This window comes from Heloderma suspectum, chromosome 7, assembly GCF_057233095.1.
Source record: "Heloderma suspectum isolate Gila_16-S chromosome 7, 16-S_ref, whole genome shotgun sequence".
Taxonomy (NCBI): Eukaryota; Metazoa; Chordata; class Lepidosauria; order Squamata; family Helodermatidae; genus Heloderma; species Heloderma suspectum.
The window spans coordinates 74,002,389-74,026,602 of record NC_139464.1 but is presented as its reverse complement, the minus strand read 5'-3'; positions in this window follow the sequence as shown (position 1 = coordinate 74,026,602).

Below are 24,214 nucleotides of genomic sequence, written 5' to 3'. Positions count from 1 at the left end.
CCATGTCAGAATTTAGGTTTCGGCGTGCAAGATAGTGTTGGGCACAGATGTTTGCCTGCATTAGTAAATTAACCACCCTCTCTCTCCGGATACCCCTTTCGGGCTCCGGGGGTAATGGCCCTCCATTTGAGCTTTCCAATAAGACGTTTCCCTGTTCCACGTAGCAGCCCTAACGGAATGCAGGGTTGGTCTGGGCTCACAAGGCCAACTTGTCCCGGAGGGCCTTGATTTGCTGCAAGGTACAGGTCTGGCCCAAAGTAATCCATTTACATATTTGGTGATCAAATTGATCGGCATGGCAAGGGCACGGCAGTGGCCCACGGCCAAACGCAAGTCAACGGATTATGCTCTGGCGGCACCTTATGGGTTTTATGGCATGCCACGGGTCTGAGGAGGGGCCTCCATTTTTATCACTTCAATGGTTTGCTGTTGACTTAAGGGCAATTGTGTAGTTTCCCTTAATGTGCTTATTCCTGAGACCAGCAGACTCATTGTACGCCGGTACGGGTGCTCTTACATGGGCACGTTTTGATGTCTGGAGCTTGATGAAGAGCTTGTATGTCTTCTTCAGAATTCAGCTTCTGTCACCCTGTCACATTAAGAATAAGATCCAGTTGCTCCATAGACGTGGCATACGGTGGGAGTCCCCTCCTCACTCTGTCCCACCAAGTTTGTCAGTCTTCCTCCGCAGGTCCAGGTGCTGCACATTGGAGGGAATGACTTTGGCTGTAAGCCAGACGAGGACCTGATGGAACAGGCCTTGGTTGAGATACAGGTGGTCCGGCATACCTGGCCGGAAGTAGCCTATTGCAGCCCTCACTGCTCCCATGGATCAATGGGAAGGAATGGAATGACGTTGCCAGTGGCAGGGCACGTTGGAAAGTGCACAGAGAAATGGCTTATTGCCAGGTGAATGAGGTGATGGATGCACCACCCGCCAGGGAATTCTGTGGACATGCAGGGAGCATTACAGGTAGGACGGTGTCCGCCTGTCTCATGTAGTGAATAACATATGTCTGTCTGATCTGCAAAGGGGCCTGCGGGAAGTTCTTCTGCGCAGGTGGGGGGAGTTTCCCAAGCTCTAGGCTTGTGACTCCTGTGGCGGCTAGGACGGGCAAAACAGGAAAGTAGGGATGGTGTGCATGCAGAGGCACCTTATGGTGACAGGTGACGCCTGAGGGCCCCCCGAACGGGTAGTGCGGCTCGGCGGGGGGATAAGGGTTGCCTGGGAGACCAACCCTACTCACTCACCCAGGTGTTTCGCAGCACCGGGTTGGGGGTGACACCGGAAGGTCTACCTCCCCCAGAAGGGGCAGTCCGGAGGGATGGCGAGATCACCGCCACCCCTCAGGCTGGGTATGTTTTCGCCCAAGAAGTGCCAGCTAGCCGCTGACACAGTTAGATGCCCGTCCTAGTTACCCCTTTGCAGCTATTTCAATAAATGTGGCCCAATTTTCAACCCAAGCTTGTTGTCTGCGTCTTCTTTAACCCATCTCCGCTCGCAAGGCAAACCGTGGTTAATCTAAAGTGGGCATGAATGAACACACCCAAAGTCACACCCATGTTGGAAGAGACTGGAGAAGGAGGTGAGCTTGGGTCTGAGACTCACCTATGCTTAACAGTGGTTTAGCATTGCATCAGAAGTAGCCCACTGTCCCAAAAAAGAATGGAACCTGTCAATTAACAAACACCATATTATTCAGAAGAGAGTTTAGGGTCTTTGGGGCTTTTTGCTGGTGCTAAAAATATACTTAAAAAAATAAACTTTGGAAGTTGGAAAGCTTTCAGTGACAGAACTACTCTGTTCTGGCATGTAATAATTTACACAAAATCCACCGAATGGAAAGAATATGTCAGACTGCTCAGCATCAGCAGCATCAAAGTGAATTGTCCTAAACAATGTGACTCTACTGATGCTTTTGACAACCTTGTCAAAATTACAGCTGTGGCTTCCTTTTGGCATACAAATATTAGCTGTTGCAATCAGAACGGGATTTTCAAAGACAGTCTACTAGAACACAACACTGTGGTGTACTTGAGAGATCTGAATGGTAAAATTGATGGCTGGACTGGTGGTAATTTCATCTCCTTAACATGCATGTATAGAAGTCAGCAGTGGCAGAACTGAATATCGGTTTGTTGCAAAAGTGCTATGTGCATTTTCAAACACGTCACTTTTCAGATGACAGAGCAACTGGTGTAAAGAGTAGCCCCGTACGAGTGTAAAGCCTACTTATTTCTCTCCTGTCATCCAAAGCTACTTTGTGCTATGAGAAAATGGGGTTTACCTTATATAGTCATCATTTAAAGTTTCAGTCTAGGTTGCTACGTTTGTACATTTTATTATCCTGTTGATAATTTCAGCCATTGACAATGTACAAGAACATTGTATAAAGCTCTATGGGAACAATCCAGCAAGATGTCCTTCTGTACCCTTGAAGTCAGTTGTGCAGAACACAAGTATTCCCTCTCATTCATTTCAATAGGACTTTTGCAGGAAAGTTTCTTGCTGGATTTTATGCTTCAGTTAATTCTTTAATTTTTAAAGCAGTATACAGCTTTTGGGTCCTATTGTGCTACTCTGGCTCAATTATTTACTTCTTTATTGTACTTTTATACTGCTTAATATATTAAAATCTCTAAGCAGTTCACATTAAAATACAAAATATCAATATAAAAAGAAGATAGAAACAATAAACAATTGAACCTTACATAGTATAAGAATTATCTCCATTTTCCACTTTGTGCGAACTTTTTAGAATCATAGAATCATAGAATAGTAGGGTTAGAAGGGGCCTATAAAACCATCGAGTCCAACATGCTGCTCAGTGCAGGAATCCAAGTCAAAGCATCCCCTACAGATGGCTGTCCAGCTTCATCTTGAATGCATCCGGTGTGGGAGAGCCCACCACCTCCCTAGGTAATTGGTTCCTCTGTCATATTGCTCTAGCAGTCAGGAAGTTTTTCCTGATGTTCAGCTGGAATCTGGCTTCCTGTAACTTGAGCCCGTTATTCTGTGTCCTATATGGAATCTTTAGATCAGAGCAGGTGGGCAGATTATACACAACATGGCAAATATAATAAACACATGGATGGGAGAGGTGATGATCATGCTCAAGCCTTGCCACCCATCTTCATGTAATTGGACTTCTGCATAGAGCCCATGTGTGTATAAGCCATGCATGGCCTGCATGACCTGTACCTTTTGGCTTCTCAGCTAAGCCATAGGTTAACTTTTCAAGTAGGGTGGCCATGTGATCTACTCTGTCGAGTACTGTTCTCTATTTGAAGGGTTTCCCAGTGTTCTTTAAAGATAAGAAGGGAGAGCAAGAGCCTTGAAGTTGCCTATCAACAGTTCACACCTGGACAGCACCCGGACAGCAGACTGAACAGGGACACACCTCACCTGGTCAAAGTCTTCCTTGCTGTGGTGAAATGTATCACAGTTTATAGTAATTATTTCTGAAGTTACACATAAATGAGCTCAAATGATGCTTATGTAAATCTGTGTTGTCTTTTGTCTTCTTTTCTGAATTTTTTTTTGTAAGTAGCCACCCAACCTTTAGGTGAGTTGGGTGGGCAGAGATTGTGAGCTGGCAAAGCAGTGACCTGGTACCCCTGTGACATCTCTCCGCTCCCTCCCAAGATACTCAAAGAGTCCTACAGTTCTGTTAATTCAGTAGGTGGCGGCAACAACTAACAAACTGGGATATTTTAGTAAAACAGAGGTAACTCAAAACCCATTTAACAGGGCAGTCCTATACATGTTTACTCAAAAGTGAATCCCATCAGGTTGAATAAGAATGACTCTCAGGCAGGTGTGTATAGGATTACAGCCCAAATTGGTTTACCTAGTGACTCCCTGGGATCAGAAGAGGACTTTCTGAAGGACTGCAGGGTACCTCACAATTGTTTAGCATTCCTTTCCTTTTGGGATTAAAGTAAAATGCAGACTGTGCATTGTAAGTAGATTGGTTGCTGGGATATGTATTTCCTGTATTGTTTTATTGTATTGGCCCTGTATGGCCAGGGAATGAACACTATAGATGATCAGAAAAGTTAAATTGGGCCTTATACAAAAGGACACAGGTTTATGGGACAGTAGAATCCATTCTTCAGCAAAGATGGACAGACAGGTATAGGATCTTCTAAGCATTTTTCTTGCCACTTCCCCAAATACTGATGTTGAAAGGATAATTGCCTTTTCATGGAGCTCATCCTTGCTCCTCTGTTTGTGTGAGGCAGAGCAAAGAGAATGCAGATCACGCCAATATTTCTGCAGGTGATGCCACAGAGGTCAGATTAGATAAGATGATTTATGGAATTGCTAGTAACCCTGTGTGATTAGGATTTGCCCTATTCCTTTTCTCCCATGCTTTTTCTGGCCTGGCTTCTCCATTTATCTTCCCTGGCTTCTAAAGGTTCTGGTACTTGGAAAATGTAGGCTTGATACTCACAGAAGATTGAACATCTCTCTTTTAATTAATATGATTTATTAGGCTGGAAACTAAAACAATACAGCTCCAGTTTTCATAGCTCCTCTCATTACTGGCTCCTTTTAGTGAATCCCTCTTTCTGATTTTCCTTGTTAGCTTTGATAAAACTCTCAAAAAGCAGTAAAAAAAAAACAAACCCGTGGAGCAGAACGCCATTGAGTTCTGAATCTATTTATGATGCTGTTCCCTTACACATTGGGATTATGACAATGGTTTCAGGAGGCAATGATATAACAAGGAAGTTTATTATATTGGGGAGAAAAGAGAAAGTGGCTATTTCTGTCATCATACGAAGTAGCCTTTGGCCTCTATCAAAGAGAAGTGTCGCTTACACCATCTCATTGCCTTAATTAATATGTGCTAGCAAATGTAGCCCAGCTGCTTCATTCTGGGGATATTAATCATCCACTGAACTGTCCTGCAATTAACTCCTTCCATTGCAGTAAAGGCTTCTCTTTTCTTTTTTTTAACTACCAGTTTGCAGTAATTCAAGACCCATTTATTCTGGAGCTGTCCACCTGAATTGCAACTAATCTGACAGAAATGGTTTGAATCACACTACAGTAGCATAATATCATGGTGTTATAGAAAGGCTACCTTTGTGAGACAGGATTTAACCTGAATCTCCAGATACTAGAAATGGGAGAACTGGGGATTTTCAAGTTTGCCTAAATTCTCTGAAAACCACTTCGAAGCTCATTTAGGTTGCTTCCATTTTTGACCTGTTTTTCAGGTTATTCAAATGGGGAAGTGTATACTTCTGTGCTTATTTTTCAAGAGTGCCCACTTTCCCCCATTGACTAAAATGTGAAAATGCTTAAAAAGAAGTGCATTTCAAAGCACACATCTTAAAAAACAACACATTTTTTTGAACCTGATTCCAAATTTTGGAATTTGCAAGCTATTCTCCAAAAAAAAGCACTTCTGCTCACATTCACATTTGGGATTTCGAATGGGATATGTTCACATTATTTACAAACAGAAATGAAATTCTCATAACCTGTAGTAGACATTTATTTGGATCTATCTACTATGGCATACTGTCCCCATGGGAGCATTGGATGTTTGGATGTCATATATTGGCATGTAAGGCAGAGGGGAAGCAAGACCAGCAGGACAGGACCACACCAGCATTTGAAACAGTCCCTCAACTTCTTAGATTGTGGCCAACCAATGTGTTCTCAGGAGCTATTCTATTGGCCCAGGGGTAGAGCTGTGTACAGATGGCCTCATGAAATTCTCCACCCTACTTGTCCCCTAATTTTTCTGCCTACAATTGCACCAAATTTCTCTAGGGGGAGGGGAAATTCTCAACAGTTTCTCACAGGCAGGGCTCACCATTGGCATGTGTTGTAGCACAGCTCATGATGTCTTCCCCTGGGCTTTAATTGATGTGGAGGAAGCCAAGGGGGCTACAGGCTGCTGCTGGAGAGATGTTTGTACAATAAAAGGCAAGATACTCATGCACAGTCCCAGGCCACTAACTAAGGTAAGCACAAGAACCCCAAACCCAACCCATGAGAATTTCTCCAAAAATTTCTTCTTTTAATTTCTTTTCAAAAGCAATTTCTTTTCTGTCAAATTGAATGAGAATGGTTGAAAAAAAAATATGCGGAAGACATTTTCGGCACAGTACTACTTTCAAATGATTTCAAGTTACCAACTGGGACTATACCCCAAGGCCCGATCCAGACACAAAAAATCTGGTGTTAGAATATTTTAGGAAGGAGCTTGTCTGCTGAGAACACTCTGTAGATTAGAAAGCAGGAAATACTGGTTGTGAAATAGAATAGAGACAGGCTATTCCATATATTCCAGCTGGACATATTTGGCCAGGATAATGTTCATAAACTGATTTAAGTGGTTGCCACAATGTTACTTAGTGCAAAATTTTGTCCAGATCAACCTAACTAAGGTCAGGTCAAACAACTGATGACCATGAAAGCAGTGTTTAAGACTCTCATTGATAATCACTCAATTAGTGCGCAAGACCCTATAACAGCCAAAGTGCTAATCTACCATTCAGCACTGTCATGGGTAATTAGTTGTTCAGTGCTGACAGGTGCTAATCAGAATTTTCAGCACTTAATTGTGTAAGGACAGGCAACTTGTCCAGAACAAAGGGCCAAATCAGAGATATTTCATGAGCTAATACTAAGGCCGCAAACCTACATATACTACTATTGAATGCAGCGGGACTTAGTTTTGAGTAAACATGCATGGGATTGCACTGTTGAAGTGTTCAAAATACTTCACATGTATTATCTCAGCAATCAGAAAGACATTACTAACCGGCATATTTTAAATTCACATGACCATAACAGAGTTTACTAGAACACTGTGGTTTGTATCCAATCTTAGTCCTATTTAGAATAGACCCATTGAAATGAATGGTTGAAAAAATGTGGAAGAAGTTAGTCATGACTAATTTAGGCCCAATTCATTTCAATGGGTCTACTCTAAGTACCAGATCAAGTGTCTGTTGAACACTTACAGTACAATCCTGGGCATGTCTGTTTAGAAGTAAGTCCCATTAAGTTCAATGTTGCTTACTCCCAGGTAAGAGGGTATAGGATCGTAGCCTTATTCTCTGATATTAATGTTCTAGAATTGGTACTATCTCTAAATAAACTTTAAACAAACTCTAACCTTAAATGAACTAGGGTGATCATATATAATGAAAGATGAGACTTGGATGAGTTGAAAAGTGACAAAAGCTTCATCTGTAGAAATGGTCTCTTAACTCTTTGCTTAACTCTTCTACTGAAGTAAAGGAGATTTTAGAAGTGGTTTAGGTTTGGCAGCATTGTACCCTAGAACAGCCTTCCCCTTGTTGATATCCAGTGGGCTTTTTGGCCACCCTGGCTGAGGCTGATGGGAATTGAAGTCTAAAACATCAGATTGGGGAAAGCTGCTTCAGAGTTCGCTGAATCCAAGCTTGTGTATCGCTCAAGTATGTATACATCTGGAAGAGTATACTTTTGGAAGACCATCATTCCCTCGCAGGAAAATTAAGCTTAATTTAGGGCCAACTATATGTGACATTTATGTTAACTGCATTTAACATGCTTGCTTTAAAAAATGGAAAGAGCCGTGGGCCACAGTGGGTGGGGAAGGACAGTTTAACCTGTCCCTCTACAACAATTCTTATGAAAAACCCCACCCAACTCTGTTATTTGCATTGTAATGAAAACTCCCTTGGGCACCAATCCTGCTTGGGGGCCCTATTTCTTTTTATAAATGTGCACGTTAAATGCAATAATGCATTAAACATCGTGTCTAATCTGGTCCTTACACGCTTAAAGCAGAGCAACACAACACATCTCCCAGTGTTTACACTAGCATATTATACAAACAGATGTAACTGTTCAACTATCTGCCTTCCCTGATTTTGTCCTCTGTGCTTTCTTCATGGCAAGGTAATGGAACCAGGAAATGGAGACATCAAAGTTGAAGGGAAGAGGAAAGTTTAAATCTTCTGGATTTTCAGAAGTTCCCAGGTGTGCTGAAAATTACCAAGCACCACAGAGAATGACTGCATGACCTCATCACTCATGGAAGACACGGGATGTAAAGTCTGAAGACAGAAAGCAGTGGAATGCTCTAAATTGATGCTCAGCCAAAGCATCAGCCAACTCACCCCTTGCTGTCAGTTTCAGGACTGGCACACTTAAATGGAGACAAGCAACTTCAGAGCACAAGTTGACATATAATTGTGCCCAACTGTCATATTCCTCTATGTTCCTGTAAAGGTTTTGTTGCTGTTGTTGACAATTTAGCAGTCCAAATAATAAGAAAATAATAATCTGCCAGTTTTAATTTTGTAAGAACCAGAGAGTGTAAGATGGCCAATGAACTAATGAGCAATAATTAAAATTTGGAGATAATCCAATGTTTCTATTGCATTAAATTTTGCTTGGTGCTTCTGATTGTTTTGGCAACTGATAGGTTAAGCAAAATCTCTAAAATATATTTACTAATGATTCTGAAAATCCAGTACAGTAGCTCTATTTTTCAAGTTATTAAGAGGAGAGCAAGATATCAAGAACAACAGTTGTATTCTTGATCCTTTAGCTGCACATCGTGGTGTATTTCAGAATGTTGGAAGGTAGCTGAATGTAATAGCAGTGTCTGTACTGGCACCTGACACTGAATTAATCAAGGCCCATGTGCTTAGATAGATTGGCTTTTTAATTTTGAAAACTTCTTCACAAAATGCATTGAGGGGATGATTTGCCATGTATGCACATGTACATAAGTCTTATAAATCAGAGGTGCAGAACCTCCTTCTGGTCAAGTTCTGAATTTCATTTCAGAGAAGCTCTCAGGGGCCACACTCCAGTGATGGGTGGGACTGAAGGTAGAAGGGGCAGAGCCAAAACTTCTCCAAATACCAGACTATTTTAGCTTAAAGCTTTTACTGCCAGTCACTAAGCCTTAGGAGAGGCATTTCAACCTTTAAGGACAGGGGGAACACTGCGTAAGAGCTGGGAAGTCACCAAATGATCAGTGGTTGGGGGAAAGGGGTGGGGTTGGGGGCAAGGGTGTGTGGCTTCTGGGGAAGGGGGTGGGGCCTTCTGGGGAACCCTAGAGGGCCAGATTGCATCCCCCCGCCTGAGAGGCCGGATTTGACACCCAGGCCTGAGGTGCTGCACTGCTCATCTAAGTGGTCCAAATAAAATAAAATAAAAGTGTATTTTGTAATCCAGTGTCAGTTTCTAAGTGTAAAGATTAACAACTTGTTAATCGATTTACAACTTCTAAGTGTGAAGATTAACAATTTTCCCCTTCCTCTTTCCCACACATGAGTAGGTTGGGGGACAGTATTATACCTTTCCAAGCATTGTTCAGGATCCTACTGATAAACTAATGATGCTTACAGAATCTGCCTCTTCTGGATTCATCCCTGCATTCATTCATTCATTCATTCATTCATTAAAAAACTGATGTATCTGCTGGAGTGGAGCTGATTAATGTTGGAGTCCATGGTTCTCCTGGATTTTTATTTCAGGACTGCATGCCTATTTTAAATGGGGCTGGGCAGGGACCCCCCCAGTCTGACTCGGAAGCTGCTTTGCAGTTTCCAAGGCGAGCCCGATCCAGCTCGGGAAGATTCAGGGGGGCCTGACCTACCTCAGCCCTAAACCTGAAGCGGGGTTCAGATGGCGAACCCCGCTTCAGGTCCCCACCATGCCTCCATGCAACCCCCCAGCTCCTTACCTGGGCCGCCTCCTCCTCTACTGCTGCCGCCACCATCACCTTCTTCATTGAGCCACCACCGCCACTGTCCTCTTCTTCGCCACCACCCACTGCCGCCACCGCCACTGCTGTCTTCGCTGCTGCCTGCCGCCGCCATCTCCTGTGGCCTGGACGTGCGGCGACTATTCTTGCAGGGAGTCACCAATTTTAAAATGGCAACCTCCTGGAAGTTCCAGGAAGTTGCCATTTTAAAAATGGCGACTCCCTGGAAGAAGACCAGTCGCGGCGTGGCCAGGCCTCAGGAGATGGCGGGGGCGGCAGGGGGTGGCAGTGAAGACAGCAGTGGCGGTGGTGGCGGGCAGCCGTGATGACGAAGTTAGTGAAGATGGTGCGGCAGTGGCGGTGAAGATGGTGTGGCAGCAGAGAAGGCGGCGGTGTGGCGGCGGTGAGGAAAAGGTGTTGGTGTTGGTGGGGAAGGCGGCTCAGGTAAGGACCTGGAGGCACTGGGGGGGACAGGGCTGGGGGCAGGGCTGGGGCCGCTGGGCTGGGGGCCAAACCTCCAAAGTGCACCAAGCGCTTTGGTGAGCCCCCGACCTGCTCTGGGCTGCTTCATGCCCCCTCCGCTTCGCCTCGGAAGGGGCACAAAGTGGCCCGAAGAGGCCCGCTTAGACTTGGGGTTCAGGCCTTGGGCTGAAGCAGTACACAGTCCTAATTTAAAATATTTTTTTAAAACATTTTTAAAAAGTTAAACATTTCTCTCTCTTGATTTGTCTGACTTCAGGCCAGATCAGACATTACTTTAAATCTGTGTCTAGCAGTTATATCTTTTTTTGTTTTTGCTTTGTTTTTGTTTTGAGTCTAGAGTAGGTGTAGCAGGGCCAGTTTGGATCTTACAAGCCCCCTTGCCCCCCACACTAGAGTCCCGATCTGGATAGGCCCCCCTGCACCTATGGTGGTGGTGGTGGTGGGAGGTTAGCTGCTAGATGAGGATTCTACCCTTGGGAAGGGGAAATCTGAATGGGGATTCCACTGCTCCCCCCCCCTGCCCCTGCAGCTGCTGTGGAATGGACTTCAGCAGCTCCTCTTCTGCAGTCACAAGAGCAAGCTCAGTTGGAAGAGGGTTGTCAAGGGATAAAACTGGGTGGGATGGTGGGCAGGGAGAGGGAGAAGGAAGTGGATCCGCATAATCCATAAGCTTCTCCATTCCCTTCCCCACCCAGCAAGAGGTAAGTCAGCTAGATAGGCTCAGAGGCCCCCCTAGCTGAAAATAACAAAATCAGAGGAACAGGAAGCTGCAAAAGCCTCCATCTTCTTTCCACCCTGCCTGGCTCTTGTCAGCAGGGCACTGGATAGACAGAAGGCTCCAAGGTCTAATTTTCTTTTCATTGTATTTTGAGGATCCTTATTCATACTTTATGGATGATCATTACCCAATTTGCCCAGGACTTCCTGATAGGATGGGTTAGATTTTTTTTTTAATCCCAAGAAATTTTAAAATATACTGAAATAAAGGTAAAAGAGAGTCTTAGAATAAGGTTGAATAATACTGTTGATGGTGAAAGTATTTGAACCAAGTACATTAATTTCTCAGAGTTTTTGCTCATCACTAGACAAGCAAAGGTGACTCTGGAAGTTGTTCACAAAGGAGAATTTGTGGTGGGCACCCCTGGTTCAAAAAATGCTGGCACTTTCTGCTCTCTTCTCTCTTTTTTTTATGGCATTGGCAACCCAAGCAACTTCCCACAGAAGCTTTATGCAGCATTTGACATATTGCCGCTGTCATGGCTAGAGAAAGCTGCGATAGTGAGATTCGGTCTCTGTACATAAATTATGCTGCAAGAAATGAATCCCAGCCACATTCAGACAATTATGGAAGTCTGTGTTTTATACATTGCCGCCCCAAAGGCTCAGAGAAGCAGGAAGCATGCTGCATCTAACTAAGGCTAAAAGAAACAGCACTGCTGTGCTTTGAGGGTTTCATTGGTATATTACACCAGGAAAAAAGCCAGAGACTGGCAATTTAGAAATAACAGAGGTGGCTTTAAATGGAATGGATGAACAGCACCGGCAGGTTTCTAGGCTTTCACATATCAGCTGCTACTCCAACTGCAACCTTACTCAGACGGAGATTGCTTGGCCATAATTTCCCATGCTCTTGGAACCTCCTGTTTGGACTACTTTAGCAATGTGTTGTACTGTACATGGCGTTGCCTTTAAAAATGGTTCAGAAACTGCAGTTGGTTCAGAATAGGGCCGTAAAATTATTACCCAGGCCTGGGCGTTTTGGTCACATTACGCCCGTGCTTCGTAAGCTGCACTGACTTCCAGTCCACTTCTGGAACCCATTTAATGTGCTGTTTTGACCTTTAAAGCCCTAAGTGGCTCAGGATCAGGGGTAGTATCCAATATTAGTCCTACATAGAGTAGACCCATTGAAATTAATGAGACAAGTTAGTCATGACTAACTTAGGTATCACTCATTTCAGTGGGTCTATTCTACATAGGACTACCGTTGGATACTACCCCTGGTTTCCTGAAAGACTGCCTAGGTACTTATAAACCTTAAGATCTTCTTCAGAGGCCCTGTCCCCTGTCACATGAAGTGAGGCAGGTAACCACTAGGGAGAGGGTCTTTTGCACAGCAGCTGCCTGATTATGCAACAACCTTCCCAAAGAGGTTCATCTGCTGCCATTTTGACACAGGTGAAGTCCTTTTTATTTACCCAGGCCTTTTAAAAATGTATGTTGGAGGGAGCAATCCTATGGCTGCTAGTCAGTAGCTAGACGGCCATAGGATATGTGGGTTTCTGGGAACAAACCTCAGCGCCCGCACTCCAAGGTCGGTTCCTGGAGAAACAACCTTCCCTCCCTTCTGCGCTGCCTTGCAGGCAGTGTGTGGAATGGCCCCGCGCTCCTTGCTCAGAAGATGAGCATGGAGCGGCCAAATGGGACATTCCGGGGGGCGTTCCAGGGCAGGGAAGGCGGAAATGCTGGTATGACACATCCTACGTGTCGTCTGGCAGCTTCCTCCCCCTCTCCACCTTCCCGTGGCTAGACAGCTGAAATCAGCTGTCTAGTTGCAAATTCAGGGCAGGAGAAGTGTGGAGGGAACAATCCCCCCTGCGTGCTTCTCCTCCCCTGCATTGGATAGGCGGTCGCCTCCGAGTTCGGAGGCGGCCACCTATCCCCATAGGATTGCACCCTTATAGTCTGGGCCACTCACAAAAGGTGTGTTTTAGTTTTATTAGCTTTTATTGTTTTATATTCTATTTTAATGGTGTATAGCAGGGTCGTTGTTTTTTCTAGAAGCCACCCAGAGAACTCGTGTTATGGAGCAACTACACAAATTATTTATTTATTTATTTATTTATTGCATTTATACCCCGCCTTTCTCCCTCTCGCAAGGAACTCAAGGCGGCTTGATTAGCACTGGGCTGAATATTTCTATCTATTTATTTTTGACCATCCATTGTGGGGAGGGGCAGAAAGAAAATGCACCTGAAAATTGTGGGAAGGGGTGAAAATTTCAGAGAAATTTATTGGTGTGCAGGGCTCCAGTGCCTATCTTACTGAAAGGTGCTGTGTGCACTCTTACTTTTACAATTTTTATTAGTGCTGTGCCGAAAATTTCTCCCACAACTTTTTTGGCCATTCTCATTCAACTTGATAGACAAGTAATGGCTTTTGAAAAGACATTCAAAGAAGAAAAAAATTCAGAGAAATTGTTCCAGGTTTGGTTCAGGGTTCTTGTGCTTACCTTACTTAAGAGGTGGCTAAGAAGTGTAGGAGGGTTCTGTCTTTCACTGTACAATCATCTCTCAGCACCTACATTAGAGACAAGATATATCCATAATTACACATCAGAAATTTTATTCGTTTGGAAGACCTCGGGGAAGGTGCTGAACCCTAAAGAATGACAGCTGGAGCTGAGTCAGAAGACATTTTTCTCAGAAATGCCCTGAGATTTTTCTTTTCTTACCCCATTTTACAGAAAAGGCCACTTTACAGAGTTTCCTTTTTTCTTCCTCCTTTTTGGTGGGGTTTGCCTTCCCTCCCCCGCAACGCCCCAGAACCATGCTAGGTATGGGACATTGTGCAGGATGCAAAATGGAGGCCAGGCTGCCAACACAGTTGCTGCTGTTGCTACTTGCAGTAGTAGTGCAAAACAAAAAACAAAAAAACAACCCTTCAATTTTTTTTAAAAAAAAAACAAATGAAAGAAGCTGTGCTACAATTTTGCCAATGGTGAGCACAACCTGTGAGAAATTGTTGGAGAATTTCTCCTCCCACTGGAGAAATTCAGTGAAATTGTCTCCCCAGTTTCTCTACCCACAGATACGGTGGAGAATTTCAAGAGGTCATTTGTGCACAGCTCTAATTTTTATTAGGGCTGTGCATGGACCCCCCGATCTGACTTGGAAGCCCCTTTGGGGCTTCTGAGGCAGGCCCGATTCAACCCGACCTGCCCTGGCCTATGAAGCCAAAGCAGGATTCGGACATCCGACTCCTGTTTTGGCCCTCCCAACATGCCGCCCAGCCCCCAGTTCCTTACTTGGGCCCTTGTTCCATGGGGGGGGGCACTGCTGCCAAGGGTGCTGTGGCTGCCACTGCTGATGGTGCCACTGGGGGAGCCACTGTTAGGGAAACCACTGCCCGTTGCAGCCTGCCAACTGCTGACAGGCATGGAAGCAGGACTGCACTCTCTCCCTTCCTTGCAAAGAGTGGAGGGTGCACAGTTGGAGGCTGACTCTTGACCATGGGGATGGGCTGCTGCCACTGCCACCTCCTAGGCCCTCTGGACATGCCCTGGCAGCCATCTTGTTCCAGTGAATAGGGGGGAGCCATTTTCCCCGGTTTTGTGCCATGGCTGCACCTACAAGTGGCAGATCTGTGATTTTCTGGTTCAGTCCATGGAGGCAGATGTGCTCTGTGATTGGATGGTGGTTTGGGGGATTTGCTCTGCAAAAATCATATGAAATCAAGAGGATCCCTGCCAAGGATCCGTGTTTTTGCACCATGGCTGCACCCACGAGTGGTGGATCCATGATTTTTCTGGTTCAGTCGATGGAGGCAGATGTGCTCTGTGACTGGATGGTGGTTTTGTGGGTCTCCCCTTTAAAAATCATATGAAATCATGAGGATCCCTTTTTGATTTTATGGATGCTCATTTTACCCATTCCCCATAGCACACACTTTCTTCTCAGTTTAGTTCTGCCAAAGGATAGTGGGAAGGGTTAAGGCTTCCTCTGCCATGCCTGGCAGAGACTAGTACAGTTGCTTTTGGTGGCTGTGGCAGAGGCAGGATAGGACTGGAGCAGAGAGATAAATGCCATGGAGCTTCCTTCTTGGCTCCCGTCCCATCCTGCCGCCGCTGCCACCATAACCATCATTGCACACAGTGGAAGCTTGTCAGGGCAGTGGGAGGCTGCTTAATTATCAGGCCATTTGTGCACCCCAGTGGATCATCTTGTGTCCCCCCCCAGGGTGTGTGCACCCCACTTTGGAGACCACTGCTCTAGCCATATAACATTCAAACAGTCCTCTCCCCTCCAATAACACCACCTCTCTCACGATGAGCAAATGGAGACTGACTCACAGCAAAGCTCACTCCCTCCTCCTCCCTCTCCTCTTTCTTTCCCCTGCCTCTCCCAGTAGCTGGATCTCTCTCAAACTGATACATTTGGCATCTCCACATCCTCTTGCCTTCCCACCTCCCTCCTCCTCCTCCTGCCCCTTCATGTGATCTTTCAGAAGTTGATATATTTTGGAATCAGGCTGTCTGGACTGCTCAGAGGGTATAAGAAGAGCTCCAAATATATTAGGTGGACGAGCTGCTTCACCTCAGGGCACCTCGGTGCTGGTCTGATCTGCTTCGTATCACAACGAGGCACCTCTGAATCAGCCTGCTTCGCCTCGTTATTTGGGCTTCATACTGAAGCAGTGCACAGCCCTAATTTTTATCCCATTCAGTCTTTGCAGCCTCTGAGCTTTCTGAAAAGCCTCCTAGAGGACTTGACAGGACTTCCTCCCTTGGGGCTTTCCAGTGCTGCTGGCTGCCTGCTGAGTGGGGAATTATTGTTATTGTTAAAAGGACTTTTAACAACAACACCAAAACAAAACCAAAAATGCCTCCCTCCGAAACAACTGCCTCTTTTTCAGAGAAATGAAGAGGTTACAAAAGGGCAGGTGGAGGTTGGCACAGCACTAATACAAATACAGTACAGAAAGCAAGCAAGCAAAGGCTATGCAGAAAGGAGCTGGCTTAATTTTCAAGAGCTCCCATTCAATTCTGTGGGATAAAGGATTTCATAAAGTAAATGGGCTATGAGTGAGGATGAAGTTGAAGGATGAGGTTTTTGCTTTGTGAATTGTTGCCATTTACACTTATGGGAATAAGCAAGTGCTGTACTTCAGAACAACTTTGCAGTGGAAGCAAAGACTTCCCCATCACCTATGAAACTTGGCATCCTTCAATAGGGACCTTATGGCAGGAACAATATGACTTGGAACCATATGGCAGGAACAATGTGACTTGGAACCTTATGGCAGGAACAATGTGCCTTGGATCTTGTTTATACAGTCAAGGATTCCGTAATTGTTTGTGTGGGTTGTTACCCTAAGACTACAAACTCTGGTCACATGGACCAAGAATCCACAGAGGGTTTCAGCTATGCCCTTTTCCTGATTGCCTTGGTTGCTCATTAATCACTTTGTTTTGTTGGAATACTGTCCATGCTGGTCATCTCTGTGTAATGATCAGAAATAAGAACATGGCCGCTTATCTTGGAATAAAAGAAAAGTATAGCCCTGAACCATCAGTGTTGTTTGGTCACTTTCAACCATCTTTGGTATATAAATTCACCCCCTGTGGGCAATTTTAAGGCAATGGTCATATCAGGCATATCAAAGAGGTTTAGCTAAAAAAGCTGACTGAACCAAAGACTGCTTTGGGGCCTAGAAGTAGAAAAGCTCTCTCAATTAAAAGTTGTTTATAGCTTAGAAGTGCTAGTGTACACGGTCACGTTAAGAATGGTACAAGAGGAACTAGACAGGGAGTGACTGTGGATTTTGCCCTATCAGGAAAAACATAGATGTTAATAGGAAAAAAAAACCCTTCAGGGTAGAAATTAAGTAATTTGGGGAATATTCTTTAGACTAAAGACAGTAAACACCATGTCACTTCATTACTCATAAGAAGTGTAGCCCTAAAAAGATGAAGAAGAGCTGGACCACTGCTAAGGGACCAATCAGCTAGCTTAAAATATTAAAGTTTCCATATATAGCAATGGGTGCAAATTTTAGACTACCTGGCAAAGAAAGAAGGAATAAAACCTGACCTTGTTAGCCTCTGGGTCTACTTCCATAATGAAGAAAGGGGATGTCCACAGCCCTGAATTCCTGAGTCATGTAGTCCTTTGCCAACAACTAATTGTATGTGTGTACTATTTTTTTTATTTTATCTTTGTATTGATGGCATATGGTGTCTGTGTAACTGTAAAACTGTCTTTCTTATTAATAAAAAACAAACTGTACTCCTATATAGTTGTTACTTGTGGTTCAGTACTCTCCAGTGCCAAAGCAAGCCACGTTCTAGAACCTTTACTCAGATGTAACAGGCAGGGTGTAGGAACCTGCAGAAATTCTAGGAATGTTTCTTGATTGGGTATTTTGAATACCTTTTAAATTGTTGAGTGATGTATTGGGCTAGGGACTTTTAGAAAGTCCTTTTAAATTAAAGTTCTACAACTATTTGGGAAGGGATCTATCTATGAACCTTTTAAATTGAACAGCAGCATCAATGGGGCAAGGATCTAAGGATCCTTTAAAATGTCCCATATATCTTACTTTCCCTACCCTGGAATTTCTTCCTACAAATGTGTACATGAATCAGAAGCTTTAGAAAAACAAGGAATTGTTTTCTTGTGATTACATACTCAGTTAAGAAGCCTTCTTTGCTGTGTACGAAACCAGATGACATAGAAGAGACTTCTCCAATATGGGTACCTCCAGATGTTTTGGCCTACAGCTCTGAGGGCTTTACAAGCAAGTAGGATTTTGTAGTTGCACCAAGTACTCTGTATGTGATAATATGGATTCTCTCCTTCTTTTTCTCAGCTACCATAAGCATATCAACACTAAGAAGAGTTCTGTCTTAATCAGAGTCTGAAATCCAGGTTTGAAGTGATGTTACAAACTCTGATTATGAGGGAACATTATTAGGATAAAGCTGGGGTCCCCAACATGGCACCAATGGGCACCTTTCTTGGTGTCCACCAGGTTCCCTGCCCCTTGTGATTTTTAATTAAAAATGAATGAATGAATGAATGAATGAATAAGCCCTATACAAAAAAACCCCTAGGAGGCTGGTGTGCTGTGCCAGTGTGGTGTTGTGGCAAGAGTGTTGGACTGGGAGCTGAGAGATCCGGGTTCTAGTCCCCACTCGGCCATGGAAGCTCTCTGGGTGACTTTGGGCCAGTCACACACTCTCAGCCCAACTTACCTCACAGGGTTGTTGTTGTGAGGATCAAATGGAGAGAAGGAGGATAATGCAAGCCGCCTTGGGTTCCCTGCAAGAGGACAAAAGGTGGTATATAAATGCAATAAACAAAGAAATAATAAATAAAAATCAAGTGCTGGATTCTAGTGACATCTTTATTTCCAAGAATGCCTCTGGGACTCTTATTTTCTTAGAAAGGAAAAAGTATGTGGTTTAGTGTGTGTTTTGACTCTTTGTGTGGTGTATGTTGTGCTTAGATTGGGAGATGGGGTTGATGTGATATGTGCATTTTGCTTGGGTTGGGGCTGGAGTGTGGCTGTGTGTGTTTACTTCCCTGAGCTAGTTTGCCTTCTGTGAAATGTGCATTTTGTTGTGCTTTGTGGGGGCAAATATGTGATTTTACATTTGGGGCTCACATCCTGTCTCTGTCTTGTACTCCATTTCTTCATCAAGTTATTTGTCTCTGAATCTCATCAGTTTGCCTTCTGTGAAATGGATGCTGTAGCAGAAAACTGTGGGTACCAAATACTGATTTTGTGTTTTGCAACTCAGACCCCATCTCTGCCTTATGCTTAGGTTCTCGGGCAAGTTATTTTTCTGTTAGTTTCACCAATTTGCCTTCTGGAAAGCTGTAAATGGCCAAGCTCCCTTCATGGCAGCCATTTTATGAAAGTGGTTCTAATTTCCCTGCTTCTGTGAGCTGGATCTGAGAGTATGCATCCATGTGAACTTTGCAGGGCTGATCTTAAGACAAAAATGTGTTTACTAATTTATATTTTGAAAACCAGTTATGAAAACAATTGCAGTATATCAAAACGAATCATGTCAGGAGAATATGGCATTCAAAGGATTGTTTCAAGCAGAAGTTTTAACTATGATTTTGTGTATGTGTGTGTGTATGGCCAAAGGACGTAATGTCCTTATTCAATCCATCGTTTTTAGAATCTAGAATACTTACAATATTTCCCAAGTATAAAGATAAAGTGCAATTTTGGAAAGAAAGAAGAAAGAAAGAAAGAAAGAAAGAAAGAAGAATTAAGATCCACTTAACTTCAGCATAGACATGGAGTAGCTTCCATTTAATTCCATTCCCAATTGTAAATACAAGACATTATAAAAAAGTACAAGTTGTCATATAAATTAAAATTTCATTGGAGATCATAAAGGTCTTTTGACAAAAATTGAAATTGGAACAATTTGCATTAAAGAAAGTAGATTCAATCCCTAATCCCTGAAGCAGAGAAAGACACGTTGGTGATTAACATTTTAAAAGCCCTTACATGTTTCCGCAAGTGAATAATATTTTATTTAAACCAGGCCCTGTGTCCTTAGAACTAACATTATGGTTTATGACTCAGCTGAGAATGAGTTTACAGTAAAATGAAAGTTGGAGCAAATACTCCATTACTCATCAATATAACCTCTCATTTTCAAGATGCCATGACACTACCAATGTACTGTTTCATGCATAGGAAAACCACAAAGCATTGATAATGATGTCTGGAAAACAGAATACCACCTTCAGAAAAATGTTGCTATATTAGGCAGTCACATAGTTAGGTAGTCACTTCATTCTAGAAACTATTTCATATCTTCTTAATATATACTTTTCCCCACATACAGATCAGTTAGCTTCCCATGGGGCTTTCCTGTAGGGTTGGTTGTTCAGAAATGGCCAGTATAGGATTGGGTGTGGGGGGGAATTCATTCAAAGTGCAAAATTAGGTAAGTTTAAATGTGAACTCGCCTAATTTTGCACTTTTGAACCACTATGCGAACCGAAATTCATTTATCCTTTGAAATTTATACTTTTAAAATGGAGTTCTCCAATCAAAGAAATTGTACAAAGATGTGTACATTAGGGAAAATATGTTCAAAAACGCTTAACGTTAGGAAAATTGCTTGCAAAAATATGTATATTAGGCAAAATGTATACTAAAATACATATTTTAGAAGAAATTAGCACAAAAATGCTTATGAAATTTCATGCATTTTTTTTTTTAAATCAACATTTGGGACAAATGGAACTTAAGACAGGAGAAATTCTCAGTGTTTGAAATGAACTCAAAAGACTGGAAAAATGAGAAACAGAGAAACTGAAATTGACGTATTCACCTATTCCTCTACAGGACCTGCCTTGCTGGCTATGCCTGGGCTTTGATCCTTGTGCAGAGGAATGTGCTGTGTAATTTTTGGCACAAGGTATCATATGTCTGGTGCTGTGCCTTCATCCTGGCTCTACAGGTAGAAGTGGGTGATGGTGAGCTTTCTTTGCACCAGCATCAGAACTATTGTGAACCACTTGGTTCTGATATGTTAGCATTTTCTGATCCCCCCCCCCTGCCTTTTCTGAACTGCCACTTGGATCAAGTACACTATTTGTTGACATACAGATGAGCACATGAGCTGCCTTAACTGGAAAAGAAGCAAGAATAAGATGCAGTTCCAGGGCATGGCCTGAAGAGGAGGGGGCATAGCTCAGTGATAGACCCGCTTTGCATGCAGAAGGTTTGGGGTTGAATCCAGGTCGGGCTAGGAAAAAATCCTGCCTGAAACCCTGGAGAGCCTCTGCTAGTCAGTATTGACAGGACTGGAGTAGGTGGACCAATGGCCTGGTTCAGTATAAGGCATCTTCCTATATTCCTAAGGCACACGATGCAGATACAGAAACTCTTTTGAATTTCAGCAGGTCTGGGTCTGGTTGGTGCCTAGATGGGAGACTAACAATTCAATGAGACCCACCTGCTTGGAAAGAAGTCCCACTGAACTCAATCAGACTTTATTCTGATAGGTATAGAATTGTACCATAGGTGTTGACTACATACCACTGCAGTTTGGTTTACAGTACAATCATTCTACAGCATTGTGGGCCACCTTTAATGAATGGGGGGGGGGAAGGCTTGTTTAAGAAGTGTCTCAAACAGAATCTCTCTAGTTCAATCAAACCTAGAAGATATACAGAATTCACTCCCATATAATAAGGGAGGTGTGTGTGCAAGCCACTTTTCTGGATAAGTAACTTCCATGTCCCTAATCCAGGGATGCGGGGTCACAATCTGGCCCTCTGGGATTCTGCAAAATGCCATACCCCCAACCACCAATTGCTTGGTGGCTTCCCACCTTTAGTGTAGCCCCTCCCCTCCATTCTATACTGGGAGCTTTCAGCTAAAATATGCTGGTCTTTTTTCATATTTTGGCCCTATACATTTTGCCTTCAACCCTACCGACCACTGGAATGCTGCCCCTGAGAGGTGCCCTGAACTGAAATTCAGCCCTGAAGGTTAAAAAGGTTCTGCACTCCTGCCATAAGCCAAGACAATTATAGCACAATCCTATGTGTATCTATTCAGTGGTGTGTTTAGCATTGCAGCCTAAGTTACACTTAAGACTGATTGAAGTCAATGGGACATTAGCTGCAATTTCACTTATGCTTCACTGATTCCAGTGGGATGCAAATATAACTGACTTTCTCTGGATCGGGACTAAGATGTGTTCAAAACATGTGCTTGAATAACCATATCTTCTTTTAAGAACCAGGAGATGCATGCTAGGCTCTCCATGTGCAATGACCCTGCTGAGATCAGTTTTATGCTTCTTTTAATGAGTGGCCAATTCTAAAGCACAGATCAGCTGTTGGGGGCACTGGGAAAGTTAAGTGTTCACAAAATACAATTTTCTGCCAGATAAATGCAACTTTCAGTTTTGGTAGCCATCCATCACAAAACTGTTTGTGATTTTTTCAATCTACAACATAGATGTCTTTGTTCATGCCACCTTATTATTATTAAAATGTTATTATTGTTGTAGTAGTAGTAGTAGTAGTAGTAGTAGTAATTATCATTAACGATGATTGCCTGTACATACAATAGAATATCCATTGGCATCCCTTGTAGTTCCCACATTCTTTGCTTATCAGAGTTTGCAGACATAAATACAGGAAAATATCTTCTCCATTTATCTAATTTTGGGGTGATCACCAAATCCTTCCAGTTATTGGAGCTGTCAGGAATTCTTTTAAGTTAATGTTCACCTACAAATTGTAGAAGCAATTCAAGCAATTGCCCTGTAACATGTGCTTTTCCGTGAAACTGCTTTGTAACCCAACGGCAATAGCCCCTAGTGAATTTTATTTGCCTTTATCTTGGTGGCTGCCGCAGATTATATACGTGCTGTTATTGGCAAATTACTTGTAGGTGGTGTTATGAAAGCTGGAATAATCCCATCATAAAGCACACCTTGGGAAAGCTTAGTAAGTCAACAAATGTTCAAGGAAAAAGAAAATGAACTTCAAATGCTCTATGGGGTTGAATTTATGCTCCACATAGCTGCTCTTGCAGACCAGAACACATTCAAGAAAATAACTTCAAAATACTCTTATGAGGTACTTTTTCACTGTTTTTATCCTCCTTTAGGTTTCTTTTTTTTATTTGCAGTATGTGTAGAACAGAAGAAAGGAAACCCTGGTGTGTGAGTTTAAAGATTCAGATGCAGTCTAAACAGTTGCTTCTTTTTCAATTCACATTCTCTGTCTCACTGTATTTCCAATGTGCCAGGCTTTTAAAAAAAAGCTTATAAAAACTTTGTCTTAGGAAATAGCCATTTCTCTCCTCTGTTCTTCTTGCAATGAGTTCCAAAGAAGAATCTGACCTTACAAATCATTCTGAGTTCACCACTTCAGTGCCCTACCTCTCAATGACTGTTATGTCCCCCACCACTACCAGCTTTTTGGTCATGTTTATACTGAAATGCGCAAACACAGTGTCCTCCTTTGGCTGAGTCAGTCTCAAGTTAAGGGGAATTGATGATCAAATCCAAGGGTAAGTCAATAAACAGGCAACAGGTCAAGCACAGAGGTATCAGTCCAGCAAGAGAGCAGTTCAAGGCAAGAGTAGTCAATAAGTGGGCAATGGTCAAAGGTACAGTATTACCAGGCAAGAAGGAGAGTTCCAAGAGAAAGGTCTGAAGCATGGTCAAAAACATGTGAGCAGTCAGATACAAACACAGTCCAAGACACAGCGTCAACCAGGGGTTCAGTAGCACAAAGGTTCAGTCAGTGTAAGATCAGAGAAACAAGGATTCAAGACACCAGAAGTTTATGTAGCTTGAGCTCCTAGAGCCCTACCCAGAGCTCAGATGCAGTTCCTCACAGGCCCGTTGGCAAAATACCTACTTATGAGGATAGCCCTGCTCAAGAGGAGGCCTTTACTCTTGAGTCTTCTTCTGCAAAAAGACACTCCTTTGCCTGGTTATGTTCTTAACCTGTAGCTTCAGGCGCCTGTGTTCTCAGAGACAGGGTGGTGGCTCAATATCCCTCTCTGACTCAGGAACAAAACTTTCCTCCTTTCCAGCCTTCTCTCCTGAGGGCCCAGGACCTTTTTGGTTAGCCCCAAGGTCCCCTGAACTGGCTTGTTTCCTGGGGACATCCAGCTCAGGAGGCTCCAGCTTGTCGTCTGAAGAGGATTCCTCAGGGTGGGGGAATAATACATAGCTTTAAAATGTTCAGCCATAATAATGTTATTTAGAGTGGTTGCAGTCCAGAAATGAACTGGATCCCAAGGAATGACCCTGCTGGATGTCAACAAATAAGCCAATAGATCTGGGTTATCTCCAGATCTGAAGGATCAGGAATCCTGATGTGTGTCTATGATAGTCTCAACATTAGCTTTGTTGCCACCATCACAGACTCACACAGTAAGGGTGTGTGTGTGTGGGGGGGGGATACCTACACTTGGGCATCATATGTTGTCTTGGGTCAATGATGTCATCGAACTCACCAGCTCACCACACCTCAGTTTAAATCTAAACCATGGTTAAACCAAGGCTAAACCATGGTTAGGTGTCATGAGGATGAGCTGCAGCAAGCCTTGGGCTCATGCGTTTCCCCACTTCTTTGGTACAGCCACAAGAGCAGGTTGGAAGGTTTTGCTCCCAGGTCAGACTAACCATAGCTGCTTGTCAAACTATTAGTTGTAACTATGGTTAATGGAAACAAGCCAATTTCAAATCATACTTCATGAAGTTG